This window comes from Sinohyriopsis cumingii, chromosome 3 (genome assembly GCF_028554795.1).
Source record: "Sinohyriopsis cumingii isolate HCF-2022 chromosome 3, ASM2855479v2, whole genome shotgun sequence".
In the NCBI taxonomy this organism is placed as follows: Eukaryota; Metazoa; Mollusca; class Bivalvia; order Unionida; family Unionidae; genus Sinohyriopsis; species Sinohyriopsis cumingii.
In genome coordinates, this window is record NC_142963.1 from 84,401,108 (window position 1) to 84,417,100 (window position 15,993).

General features: G+C 29.6%; 1 long non-coding RNA gene across 1 annotated transcript in view; it reads left to right on the top strand.

Annotated features, from left to right (window-relative positions):
- Positions 1 to 11,180: 11,180 nt before the first annotated feature.
- LOC149803224 (uncharacterized) overlaps positions 11,181 to 15,993 on the top strand; it is a 33,866-nt gene continuing 29,053 nt past the window's right edge. The window contains exon 1 of the long non-coding RNA XR_016420160.1: positions 11,181 to 11,512. This is a non-coding gene — a long non-coding RNA (uncharacterized LOC149803224). The remainder of the gene's footprint in view (positions 11,513 to 15,993) is intronic.

The window sequence follows — 15,993 nt, forward strand, 5'->3', positions numbered from 1 at the left end:
AGAGAGAGAGAGAGAGAGAGAGAGAGAGAGAGAGAGATTGTGTGTGTGTGTGTGTTCCTAACAAAACTTTGAATAGCTTGAAAAAATAATTTTCTGTTTAACTTAATGTGTGCTTCATTGTTTTGTGTTCCTTGATCCAAGTTTTATCTTAGGACGGACTTTGAACAATACATTAAAGTTCTCCTTTATAACTGCAGTAGCAATTAACAATGAAAGCAAAGTAAGTTCCATGAATTAGAAATAAAGGCTTCACAAATAAACACTCAACAAAGAATTTGAAATCAGTTTTAAAATCGGCTTCGAGGAGGGGCAACTTTAACGGAAAACCCGATGAAATTTTAAAAGGGATACCCAATTTATTTAGCGCAAAATATCAAATGAATGAAAACTATAATTACGACGAAATATCAAGTAAATACGATAACAGTTATCTTTCGTTTTAGGTCGTCTTCCAGGTAAAATATTGCAATCCTTGATGCAAAGTAAAAATGAATCGGTCTTATATAGGTCATACTCCTTGAAAAATTAACCCTCTTTATGACTGTAGCTATGTAATCACTACATCATTAATTTCAAATGTAGACAATTATCATTTTCTCATAAATTATTTTCAAGTGTTTATTAGGACCTTCAAAGTTGCAAACTTGCTAAATACGAAATACTAAGCATACATTTAAAATATTTTGAAAAACAGACATCGGTTATGTGGGATTTATTAACTATTTTTGGCCTAATGTGTTTATCAATAAATGAAATGAAAATAAGCATACAAATATATGTAAATGAAAAAAATGTTTAGTATCTTTAGACGGAGCTTCGTGTACAAAGCATTTCTTGTGGCCTAGTGAACACTTTATAGAAATGTCGTTTAAAGTATTATTAACTTTTACACATAGTTATTTTCACATCTGCCATTTCACGACTTTTATTCTACTATTTCTGATTAACAATTGCATTTTTAAAATGTGTTATGCCTCATCAAAAGACCCAGATTTAGAATCCCACTTTATGCCTAAAAAGCACTACACTTGTCAGTGCCTTGATATTTTTCTACTGAGACGCTGGTTCTTTAGATTTTCTTATTTTTTTGTTTCAAATTCCGTCTATTTTGTTTAATCCCTTCAACTCAACCGTTCTTATTTTTTCGGAACTACAAGTTTCATCAAGTTTGTGGCTGGACACAAGATCAGACGAACACCTTAAAATCACAGGTTTAATAATAATAAAAAATGCTCTTAGTAATTTGATCGAAAATGTGATAGTTTGTTCACATGCCTATAGTCTCTATGTATGGCACTGACAACATTATTTACATGCCTATGGTCTCCTTGTATGGGCCTGACACGTTATTTACATGCCTATGGTCTCCTTGTATGGCCCTGACACGTTATTTACATACGTATAGTCTCCTTGTATGGGCCTGACACGTTATTTACATGCCTATGGTCTCCTTGTATGGCCCTGACACGTTATTTACATGCGTATACTCTCTATATATGGATATGATACTTTAGTTTTCATGCTAGTAGTCTCTATGTATGGTCCTAGCACGTTATTACATGCTAACAGTCTCTGTGTATGGTCCTAGCACGTTATTTACATGCTTATAGTATCTATGTATGGTCCTAGCACGTTATTTACATGCTTATAGTATCTATGCATGACCATGATATTTAAGTTTTCATTTTTATAGTTTCTATGTATGGCCATGATATCTAGTTTTCATCGATATTGTCTCTATGTACGGGCGTGGTACTTTAGTTTTCATGATTATCGTTTCTATGTATGACCATAATAGTTTAGTTTTGATTCTTATAGTCTCTATGTATGTCCATGACACGTTAGTTTTCATGCATATCGTCTCTATGTAACGCCGTGATAATTTACTTTTCATGTTTATAGTCACTAGGTATGGACATAATATTTTAGCTTTCATGCCTATCGTCTCTACGTATGGCCATGAAACGTTAGTTTCCATGCTAATAGCTAGTCTCTATCTATGGCAATCATACTTTAGTTTTCATGCTTTATAGTCTCCATATATTACCGTGATATTTAAGTTTTCATGTTAGCAGTCTTTGTGTATGGCCATGATATCTTTTTTTTCATGTTTATAGTTTCTATGTATGGCTTGGATTTTAGAACCATATACAGATGAGACCTGTTAGTATAAGTCAACATTCAGCGATCTTGTTTTGTCTTCAAAACATTTTAGTTAAATGAAAACAGTAGAACATATCATTTTTGTTAAGATACAATTCTCTTTTGAGACTCGTTAACACAAACCCAAAGAAATTTGGTTTCTATTCAGTTTCTCCTATGATCAGTTTCATATATAGCAAGTATATACGGTACTTGTATTCCTATATAGTATATACAGTAATTGTATTCATATATACTATACACAGTCATTGTATCAATATATATTATATACAATAATGGTATCCTTATATACTACATACAGTAATTGTATCCATATATATTATATTATAGACAGTAATTGTATCCATATATATATATATACAAAATATTATATACAGTAATTGTGTACATATTTACTATATACAGTAAATGTATCCATATATATATATATATATATTATATACAGTAATTGCATTCATATATACATTATACAGTAATTGTATTCATATATACTATAATTGTATCCATAAATATTATATATACAAAACTTATATTCATATATATATATATATATATATATATATATATATATATATATATATATATATATATATATATATATATATATATATATATATATATATATATATATATATATATATATATATATATATATATATATATATATATATATATAATACATACAGTAGATATATTCATATATACTATTACAGTAGATGTATACATGTATAGTATATACAGTAGATTATTTATATATAGTATATACAGTAATTGCATTCATGTATACTATATACTATAATTGTATCCATAAATATTATATACAGTAATTGTATTCATATAAGTATATACAAAACTTGTATTCATATATATTATATACAGTAGACATATTCATATATACTATTAAAGTAGATGTATACATGTATAGTATATTAAGAAGATTTATTAATTTACAGTATATACAGAAGATGAATTCATATATAGTATATACAATAGATATATACATATATACAAAATACATTAATTGTATTCATATATACCACATACAGAAGATGTATTCATACATATAGTTTATACAGAAGATGTATTCATGTTTAGTATATACAGTAGATGTATTCATATATAATATATACAGTAGATATATTCATATATAGTATATACAGAAGAAGTATTCATATATAGTATATACGGTAGATGTATTCATATATATTATATACGGTAGATGTATTCATAGATAGTATATACGGTAGATGTATTCATATGTAGTATATACAGTAGATATATTCATAGATAGTATATACAGAAGATGTATTAATATACATTATATGCATTAGTTGTATTCATATATAGTATATACGGTAGATGTATTCATATATATTATATAAGTAGATGTATTCATGTATAGTATATAAGGTAGATGTATTCATATATAGTATATACAGTAGATATATTCATAGATAGCATATACAGAAGATGTATTAATATACATTATATGCATTAGTTGTATTCATATATAGTATATACAGTAGATGTATTCACATAAAGTATATGCAGTAGATATATTTATATATAGTATATACAGTATATGTATTCATATATAGTATATACGTAGATGTATTCATATATAGTATATATGGTAGATGTATTCATATATAGTATATACGGTAGATGTATTCATATATAGTATATACAGTAGATGTATTCATATATAGTATATAAATTATATATATATTCATATATAGTATATACAGAAGATGTATTAAAATACATTATATGCATTAGTTGTATTCACATACAGTATATGCAGTAGATATATTTATATATAGTATATACAGTAGATGTAGTCATATATAGTATATACAGAAGATGTATTCATATATAGTATATACGATAAATATATTCTTATATAGTATATACAGAATTCATATATAGTATTTACAGATGATGTATTCATATATAGTATATACAGAAGATGTATTCATATATCGTATATACAGAATTGATATATAGTATATACAGATGATGTATTCATATACAGTATATGCAGTAGATATATTTATATATATTATATGCAGTAGATGTAGTCATATATAGTATATACAGAAGATGTATTCATATATAGTATATACAAATGATTTATTCATGTACATTATATGCAGGAGATATATTTATATATAGTATATACAGAAGATGTATTCATATATAGTATATAGAGTAGATATATTCATATATAGTATATACAGAAGATGTATTCATATATAGTATATACAGAAGATGTATTCATATATAGTATATACGGTAGATGTATTCGTATATAGTATATACAGTAGATATATTCATCTATAGTATATACAGTAGATGTATTCATATATAGCATATACAGGATTCATATATAGTATTTACAGATGATGTATTCATATATAGTATATACAGAAGATGTATTCATATATAGTATATACAGAATTCATATATAGTATATACAGATGATGTATTCATATACAGTATATACAGAAGATATATTCATATACAGTATATACAGAATTCATATATAGTATATACAGAAAATGTATTCATATACAGTATATACAGAAGATGTATTTATATATAGTATATACAGTAGATATATTCATATATAGTATATACAGTAGATATATTCATATATAGTATATACAGAAGATGTATTCATATATAGTATATACAGAATTCATATATAGTATATACAGATGATGTATTCATATATAGTATATACAGTAGATATATTCTTATATAGTATATACAGAAGATGTATTCATATATAGTATATACAGAATTCATATATAGTATATACAGATGATGTATTCATATATAGTATATACAGTAGATATATTCTTATACAGTGTGTACAGAAGATGTATTCATGTACAGTATATGCTGTAGATATATTTATATATAGTAAATGTAGTAGTGATCATATATAGTATATACGTAGCTATATTCATATATAGTACAGACGTAGATTTATTCATATATAGGATATGCAGTAATTGTATTAATATACATTATATGCAGTAGCTGTATTCCCATGTCTAGGCATTCCGCATCATTTTTGCTGTTTGCATTAAAGTGAAGCCTCCGAATACTATAACTGGTTGGTTCTTTTTTGACGTGTAAGACGTGTTTTTCGAAATTAAATCACATTTATTGTTTCTTTTTATAAATAACAATAATGGACAGAATGAAACAATATGGTTTACAAAGTCAACAGTTTAATGCTTCTAAGAGTTAGTACCACAAAATAATGGAGATACGAAACATTAAATCCATCACAATTAAAGTTATTTTATACTTAAAAGAAGTGAAAACTTTTTACTTGATGATTGTTACATGCATCACGATCATATTATTTTACGAAAATATATTCGAGATAAAGAATGTAATCGTTTGGTTTAATATAAGATTCCCTTTATTTGTACGAATTACAATCAGTACTAAACAAAATCAGTGCAATAAAGAGTAATTAGGAATTAGAACGGAAGCCAATATCTTGTATAGTTTAACTCCTTGAAGTGTACAAACAATTGCTAATGGGATTAAAATCAAGATCCGCGTATCATAAGTAAATGTGACAGACACTGATAAAGGTCCATGTTCTCGTGACCTTTGGAATTCACGGTCCACTTAATGTTAGTAATCTATCGGATAAATTGTTGCATTTCGTGTATGGAAAGTTCTCGTTGGAAACGTTATATTCCAAATGACCTCTACAGTGGTTGCAAAGTTGAATGCTACAAGCATCAGTTCGTTAAGTCAAGCATTTGCATTATGACAAAGAAAGTGTATGAAATCAAGTGTGAAGTATGAATGAAAGAGAAAAGAGAAAGCAAAAAAAAAAAAAGAATATTTATAGAAATCGAATTACCTGCATTTCCCCAGAGGTATATTCCGATTTTCATTGAAGTCCTGCATTTTATTGGCCTTGGGATGAAAATCATACACAATCAATAACAGAAAAGTAGTGCCGGATCAGTGACATCGCGGGGGAGGGGAACTTGTGGCCCGGCCCCTAAGTCATTGAGGCTGTCTTGGTTGCCATGGATTAAATTACATGTGTTTAAATAAATTATTTATTGATCTAAACCATTTCATACTTAGCATTATATACCAATGATAATTATATTCATACAGAGGACAGTTTATGGACAGTTTTCAGGATGTATTTATAACTCTTTATCTTACGTACTCTACTCCCTACCCCAAAGCCATAATCCGCCCTCCAAAAAAATATTTTTGCACTATAACTTTCTGTTGCTGTATGCATTCTTAGACCTTCTTCAACCGGTTTTCCATTTACCACCGCATATGGAAGAGCATAATATTCAAATTGTGACTAATTAGTAAAAATTTTAAACTGTTAAAACTGAGCATGTTTTTCTTCATTACATATGACAATTTAAAAAAAAATACAATCAATCGTATGACAACAAAACCGAATTTCCTCGGAGTCGACTTAATTTTTCATCTAACTAAAACTAGCATACATGAATTAAATGTCCCTTGTTACAATTTATTTTCGAAAATTGTTTTGCAGAGCAAGAACAAGATAAGTAAATTACACACACACACACAAACACACACACACACACACACACACACACACACACACACACACACACACACATATATATATATATATATATATATATATATATATATATATATATATATATATATATATATATATATATATATATATATATATATATATATATATATATATATATATATATATATATATATATATCTTGATTCGCCATGTCATCGGCATAATTAGCCGCTTATTTATTACTGTTACATAACATTTTTATTTTTTTTTTTTATTTTTTTTTTTTTCTATCTTGCTGTAAATTTCACCATATTATTCTAATATGAAGAAGTATAGAATTTTGCTTTGATTTTGTATTTAGCATTTGTTTATCCGCCTGGAGATAAGCTTGTTCAGCTCGAAACGTCGGAAAACCGCTTTTACTTTTTCTTGAAAATCGCTGGGCCCTAACTTTATTTGTGACCATAAATTAAAATGTTTACTTAAGGTATTCTGATAGATTTGTATAACATACTCTGAAACGATATTTCAATTATTATTATTATTATTATTATTATTATTATTATTATTATTATTATTATTATTATTATTTCCCTCCTATTAAATCGTGAATCAGCTTATATGACGTTCGATTAGGATTTGTGCTGTAAATTATAACATTCCCTCCATCACTTCTGAGCAATAGCAACGTCGCACCGATTTTCACTCTACCCGGTGCTCCTGTCGAAATATTATTACTGAAACTTAAAATTAAGCGATTATATATATAAGTTAATTCTAAGATTTTGTAAATACCATATATATATATATATATAGGTATTTACAAAATCTTAGAATTAACTGGGGTTTTCACCAAAGAAGGACCGATGTGTCTTTCTAAACTCATTTGCCGGCAGATATTTATGGAATTAATAAATAATTTAAAAATTGTTTAGAATTCTGCTTTCGATAGTACGATACGCAATGTATTTGCATGTGTATATGGCATTTTTAAATGTTGTGAAAATGAACACAGGTAACATATTTTGTTTTTCATATGAACGACAAAGGATTTCAGCTGAACGTATAAAGATGAGAACAAATCAATTAATCAAAACATTGTCCCTTATTCCCTTGTCCGTTTTTTATTCGGCTTGTATCTTTTACACGAACAGATTAGTCTGGGTTTTTTTTTTCAATTCACAGATTAATGTATTGTATCTTTTTGTATTATGAAACGCATCTATCCCGTAGGACAACTAATATATAAGACGAAACCTTTATGTTACTTCCAGACTGCTTAGGATCTTGGACGAAGAGAACTTTTAAACATTTGCTATATGCTAAAGGATGTTCCAATGTGATCAATATTGTGTCAAGCTTTTTCTATTGTTGCCCGGAGTGGGTTTCATGTTTGAGAAAACAAACAATTTTGTGTGTATGATGTAACAAGCTGACTTTTATTATGAATGACGTTTATTAATATTAACATAGATATGAGACACATTACAGTGTTAAATTTATAAAATCAGCTAACCAATATATAGTCATTAGTTTTCCATTGCCTTCTGTTTTGAATAATTGTCCTTCGTTAGCTTGTTAAATGGATGCATAAAATATTTCATAAAGTACTAAAAAAACGTATCTCTATTTTAATCTGAAGAAGCCTTTCTTGTAATAGCATCTCAATTGGTCTTCAATCGACTATCATTATTTATCTTGAGTCTTCTGTCCTCCTGGTAAAGTAACATCCTAAACTTAGTTATAAAACTATATAGACTGAATTTTCTTACTACATTATATGGTATTAACTGCTAAGTTATACAGGTCAAGTGACGATGGAGATTAATAGGTTTATACCATATATATCATAACATTTCTTAATTTCTTTTTTTTTTTTTTATTGCCATTTTTTGACACGATTTTGGATCTCATTCTTTCAACCTGGCATGGAAGTTTTATGTTCTGTATACGATTACGCATGCGTTGTAGGCCTTCATGTTTAAGATGTGAGGTTCAATTTTCCATGTAACTTTTCTTGTTACTTTGTTTCTCTGATTAGTCGTGTCTGCTCAGAAAACTTTCTTTTACGAGTTACTTGTTGTTTTGGGGTATTTTCGGTGCGTAAAAGGAAAAATAATTTCTCCACTGTCAACTTCAAAATCTTTGTTATTGTCACAATTGTCTCTTGGTAATAACTCTTTCGCTGATGTGTAGTCAGCATTGTGGCAACATTGTTAATGTTTGAAATGACGAGAGCGAAAGTATGGTTGTTTTAGAGAACTTTTTCTTTTCGCTTTTAAATGTGATCTTTGACAAGATTGAGAAAATTAGTGGTTTTGCCATATCGATTTTAAATGTTGTATCATTCTTTACTACAATTATATCTTTTAGGAATAGAAAATGCGTGTCATTTTGTTCCACTGTGAATCTGAAAATACATAGGTATCTGGCGATCTTCGTTATCTTTGTAGTCGAGGAAACGCATGCCATGATTTCGTTTCCAAATGAATACTCAGTCCGTTGTGCGGTATTTATTTTCTTAACGATATCTTAGTCGCAGATTCGTAATTAAAAATAAAAAATGTTCCGAAGGCTCTTTCCTTATCCTTTTTTGAACATATATCATGAAAGCATGTCTTCCTTGTAAATAAAAATGGTATACAATCTGAAACAAATTCGTACAACCTGCGACAAGTGTCTGATTTTTATGTTGAACATCCGGGATGACTGGGTGGTTGAATGTTGCACACATCTCTGATAAAGATTGTAAGCACACCGGAATATCAATATTACAAAAACAAAATTGTTTCAACATATTATAATATACTACTAGTTAATAATACGTAAAAACACAAATTAGGTTTCATATTTACAGATTAGTGTAATCTTTTTCATTTGTAAATGTATGTTTTTCTATTTAAAGAAAGTGTTTTATTTTCTCTCAGATAGCGTCTTTATTCGAAATCCTTTACTTTTCTTTGTATAGGGTGCTAAATTTGTACTCCTCTAAACGAAGTCAGCCACCACCAGAGGCGTAGCTGGGGGGGGGGGCAGGGGGGTACATATGTCCCCGGGCGCCAAGGTACAGGGGCGCCAAAATGAGGCTTACAACGTTACATTATAATAAGTAAACAAGAGTAATATTCAAAAATGTGATTAAACGGGGAGGGGGCTGGGGCGCCAATGTTATAGTTCGTTCCCGGGCGCAAAATATCATAGCTACGCCTCTGGCCACCACAGGTATCCCCATACAGATCACATAGCAAGAACATTTGCAAGGTGTGTATTTGCTGGTCTTCTTGCTAAACTCTGATTTTATTAGAAGAGAAGCATGGAAATATCAAGAAGTTTAAAGGAACGAAAGTATAAAAGATAAACATCTTAGATGAGATGAACTCATGTTATGACCATATGTCTAAAACGTGTGTCAAATAAAATAAAAGAATGAAAGAAAAAGAAATAAAGATACAACGCACACCTGGAATGTATACTTGAAACGCTAAATATATACCTCTAATTCTCCTGCACCTTTCTCTCTCTCTCTCTCTCTCTCTCTCTCTCTCTCTCTCTCTCTCTCTCTCTCTCTCTCTCTATATATATATATATATATATATATATATATATATATATATATATATATATATATGTGTGTGTGTGTGTGTGTATATATGTATGTATATGTATATATGTATATTCTAAACAAAAGTAAAATCAATTTGGCTTAGATTCAATGACATCAAACTATTTAGTTACTTCTGGACCGAGAAAAAGGATCAAAGAAGAAGAATTTAAGATTTTATTTGTATTTTGCTTATTGTCTTTGTTATGCGTATCTTCCAAATAATAATCACTCAAATTTTATAGGACAAAGGTTGTGTATAATTTGTAATTTATATTCGCAGATTAAGCCACACTATTGGTTTTGGTATAAAACATGACAAATAATGAAATATACAGTCGTTATTTCCAATAATTTTGTTAATTATTTGTTTGTTTTTCTTCTTCAAATAGAAATCTGCATTTTCGGATTGATTCATTTAGAGCTTGGTTTAAGGAATAAAGAAACTAGAGTAATGATAACATAGGAAAAATAGTCACGAATATTGAAATGCTTCAACGAGAACACGTAAACACTGATGACAGAATTGGGTCGATTGAATCTTTTAGGCTTTATCCTCCCTTCCTTAAAGAAAAATAATGACAAGGAACTGACTGTCATCAACGCTGACAGGATCTGTTCGCTGTGAAAAAGTAGTGCATGCCAAAAACAACGCCAAAACCAAAACTGATCTTCCCATGGGTACCAATTTAAGTTTATATGGTGTAAATACGGTACGTAAATGTAGGTAATCTCGGGGCAGAGCATGTGATCCCAATATTAAATGTCTGACAGGATATGTCAATCAACAAATCCCTCCCAAGGGCGGGTTCCATGTTTGCTCACACCCCTCGATGATGTGGAATTTCAATAGGCCTACACGGTCAAAGAGCAGGTGACCTCTGAACATTTGATAAAACAGAAAACGCATTAAAGTGAAAACCAGTAAAGCAACATTGTATAGCCTCGGATTCAAGATGAAGGATATAACACTTGCTTTATTCACTGCAGGATAGTGGTAATGCTAATACAAGCGGAAGTAGAGTGCTTAGAACCAAGGCTTGCCGCTGATCAGGAGAAGAATATCGGGCCAAATTAAGGGGTTGTACATCGTGCTTTGGAAAGCATGGCGGACCGCCATGATTGATTGTTCCACTGTTTGGAAAGGAGCTTTTCATTTACGCTGCAAGGTAAAGATGCAATGTACAAGGCTTTGTGGTGCAGCTATGCACACAAATTATTTACCTTTGAACTGCATAAACCATCACAATGTGGAATCAACAGTTATTTTGTGCATGTCAAGACAGCCTAGTGTTAAATATCGCTTGACGTAAGATTTATTGGTCTCACTATTGATTTAGTGTGAACTGCTTCGTTGCTATTTGTCGACTATTGATTGGATAAATGAAATAATGTCCGCGCTCCTATTTCAGCTTTATGATAGTGGGAGCATGTTTCCCAGTATGGTAACCTATATGTTCATGAAAACAATTTACATATGCGAAGTTAGTTTTATCAAGCGCATCTGCCGCTACTAAATACATATTTATGATTCCTTCGATCGTTGTCAGGCAACAGTGAGTGTCAAGCCATTCAAGCTAGGATCCGTCAGAATATTTTAGCCTCGTAAATATTTTGTATTTCATTTGTTCCAAAAGAAATCGCAGAAAAATATTATGTATTACAAGTAACGTTTATTAAAATGATCAAGCGTGTAAGGACGTTGATGACTAGCTAGATAAATTGCTATGTCCTCTATTGTTAATAAATTTTATCGTGTACCAGCAAAAGTCACGCACTTGCGGCATGGCCGAAACCTAGGTCAAAGACCAGAACATTCTTTTGGCCGATTGCATATATCGGTTATGAGCAATCGTATGTGTTGGTTCTTTGTTGAGCAAATTCTGAAGCAGAGCAAAACATTTATATAAGATTGTTTTTAAGGAGAAAAGAATGAAGCTTTGTTCTTGAAAATAATCTTAATGTTTGTATCTACTAAAAGTACATTTTAGTTCAAATGTGAAACCGTACAAGTGTAAAGAGATACACAATTCTTTTGTAGTGAGATATAAAAATTATTAAAATTATTTCCTGGTATGCTTGCTTAGAAAATAAAATATATTTTATTGTAACTAAAATAAAAAGGCTTTAAACGAATTAAGTAATAATAAATAATAATAACATACATCTGTGAGGAAGATGTGTTCCGTTTTGTATAATTTAAACAAAATGATTAGCACTAAAATAATCTAATTCTGTAAATATATTCATCAATAAAACACAACCTCTTGGGAATATTGCATGAATTGATTACATTACATTGGTTTGTAATATTTTACGTCAGTTAAGATTTGATTCTTTACTGTTGTTTATTCTGATTAATGTTCGAAATAAGTAATTATCATTCTCATTATCGTTATCATGTAATTATGTGAAATTTGTTTTTTCTTGTCGGAAAAATTGTCAAAGTATCTGGATGTCTGATAGTTATTTTAACAATCACATTTAATAGTCACTTTTGATACACATTTCTGAGTAGGAACAGAACAGACTTTTTAATGTCAAATTAACAAACCTTTTCGGAAAAGCACAAAGGGGACAGGGACGTCCGCAAAATTAAGGGGTCAGCTATTAAGTTTTACGGATTTAGGCCAAAACATATTTAGAGTTTAAATCTGGGGCCTCTATCTGCGGGCGCCTATGAAATTAGGTGAAATTGGACATGTACATGCGTGACTGGCGTTGATGAAGGTAATCGTGCTTGTACAGGTAGTGCTTATGACTTTCGCCATGATAATGTGATTTATTTTGGTGTCCATCAAGACAAACATTTTTTTTTTAAATATATTAAAAATCTACATTAAATTTTGAAATAGCCGTGATGTCCAACACTTATGTGATTTACTTCACGTTAAACATCTATATGAAATTTGTAGAGACATTCAGATTAATTACACCATTTATCGACAAGAAAACCGATATAGAATTTAGCTTTTAAGTCTTCTAAAGTCTCATAATATTCGATTCAAATTGAACTATATTGAATTGAACTTGCCTCTAACAAGGCAGAAAATTTACATTTATGATTGAAATTTTCATTACTTGTGATCCTTAATTCTTTAAGCACAAGACAGAATTTTAAAAACATTCTTCTAATAACTAAAGAGCCTCGTGAAAGGATTATTCCTTTCATTTCTTAGTTATGTTTGAAACCAAAGTTTGTTTCCTATGAGTATAACTTCTAATCGACATGTTTTAAGATGAATATTTCCACAAAATGTACTTTCACTTGATGAACAAATTTTTATTTATTTTAATCTTCTTTCCCGGCCTAAGTCTTGCTAAATATTTCACCATATACAATTTAACTATTCAACGTAACTAAAGAATTCTCATAATCAACGTTTATCAGTATTTTCAGACACAGGCAAAATATATCTTTCAACTGCTGAGTTAAGCTAAATATCCAGGATAAATAAAAACAAACCAAGTGACTATTGGTTATCGAAAACGCCTGTTATATTTGCAGTTTTTCCGATGACAAGTGTTATTAAATGAATGTATATTTATTGTTCGCTTAGTATAAGGTATTCACGGTCAAATATGCAGTGATGAAAACGGCTTTAGTCCCAGATTCATTATTCGAAGAAATTTACAATTATTGCATATCTTGTGCCTTTTATTATATTTCTGTACTAAAAAAATCTATCCATGTAAATACAGAGACAGTGAGTTATTTTGTTTTTTCAAGAAAACTATTGAAAGTGGTTTTTTTTACCTTCTGTATCAGAGCTTACAAGAGTCTATAGATCCAATGATGTCGCTGTGAAAGTAAAATATGGTAGTGTGTAAAAAAAAAAAAGCAACAACAAATCACTGAGCATTTTTGGAACTGTTTTGCTTACCATGAAAGATGTTTCTAAAAGCAGTAGTTATATTAATGATTTATGTTGAATTGATACATGCTTGATGATATCAATGTAGAATGTGTTATTGTGCCCTTTTTACATTTTGGAAGTCAGTCACACTTACAAATGAACTTTTTTAAACTAATCATTCCATTTTTTTAGACGATGGGAATTATACATGAAATAATCTTCAAAGTTTGTTCATATGAAAACCAGTTTCCTCGTCTATTCAAATTCATTGGCATTGTTACAGAAGGACTTTCCCGATGGCGATTAGTTTTGTTACAATATAAATCTTTGCTAGGTACGTGCAGTCTTTTGCAATTTTCAGACTTTGAAAGTACTGTAGTAGGATTGCAATTAAAAGTGTTGAACTTCATTTATTATTATTATTATTATTATTATTATTATTATTATTACGAATATTATAGACTTAGCTTTTATGAATATGAAAGTATATCGGCTTAATGGCAAATTACATCCCACGTCTTTAGAAATAGGTTATAAAATTCTTTATATTGAATACTGCAAAAAATATCTGTTTTCACTGGTCGAAGGAATGGTGCTGATGTTTGAATATTGCATGAAATGCGTCATTACAGGAAATATTGGTGAATTGCGTTGTTTTCTCGTAACTCCATTGTAAATTTCATTAATGTCAAGTTTTAACCATGTAAACTATATTACGAATTTTCTCTTCGTTCTGCTCAGTTTAAAAATATGACGTTTATTAGAACTTTAATCCGTAGATTACATGTGATACTTTATACCGAAAGAATCGTAATACAAAATATAATTAACATTTATTTATAATAAATATAAAAAAATATTTAGTGCACACATTATTTTAAATATTACATGCGGCTTGGAAACATGCATTTTCTGGGAATACGCGTTTAATTTTGTAGCATATGTCCGGCGCAAAGTAAAAATTGGATTCAGATATAACTCATGCCGATAGTGAATACGTCTTTAATTCTGGACATTTTGGTACCACTGTTGTGTTGTAATTATCCTTGAGCATCACAATGTGTCTAAAATGATGCTTCAAACAATACTTTTGTGACATTTTTGATGTCATGAGTTGTATATGAGTTGATTTATTTGATTTTAAATTTTATTTATTTTTATTTATTTTTGATTTTATTTATTAATTTATTTTTTATTTTGAAATAAAATCGTTCAGAAATATCTATTAACATGCAAGTTTTATTTTTCAGAGACAATTAATAATGTAATTTATGAACATTTAAAATTACCGAGAGACGCATGAGTAGAAATAGTGTTTACCACAAAGCACTATACAATACATGTCCAGCACAATTAGGGATATTTCAGTTTCCTTGAAACGAACACTGTTAAACAACATGCATCTGTTCATATGTTTAACGAAATAAAATGAAAGGTAATGCGATGCAGTGATATTTAAGATTACGTTTGATTTAAAATTCTAATAGTGCATCATTTTCAGGTTTATTCATTATTTTTGAGGTTTAATCTTTCATCGACCCTGGTCGTTCAGTTTGCATATTGGTGTCAGTTTTTGCATTTCACGAGTCTTAATTACCTGATTATCTTTATAATCCATTACTTAATTTTGCTGACAGGTTACCGAGGTGTGTCATGTGTTCGGTGTTCGATCGGGAATAGTTTTTTATTATTTTATTGTTAGAGATATTTTTAAAACTTTTAAAAATACACTCCAGTCACTTTTGCTATACACACGAAATCACTCCTTTATGAAGACGGTTGCTGGAATATGC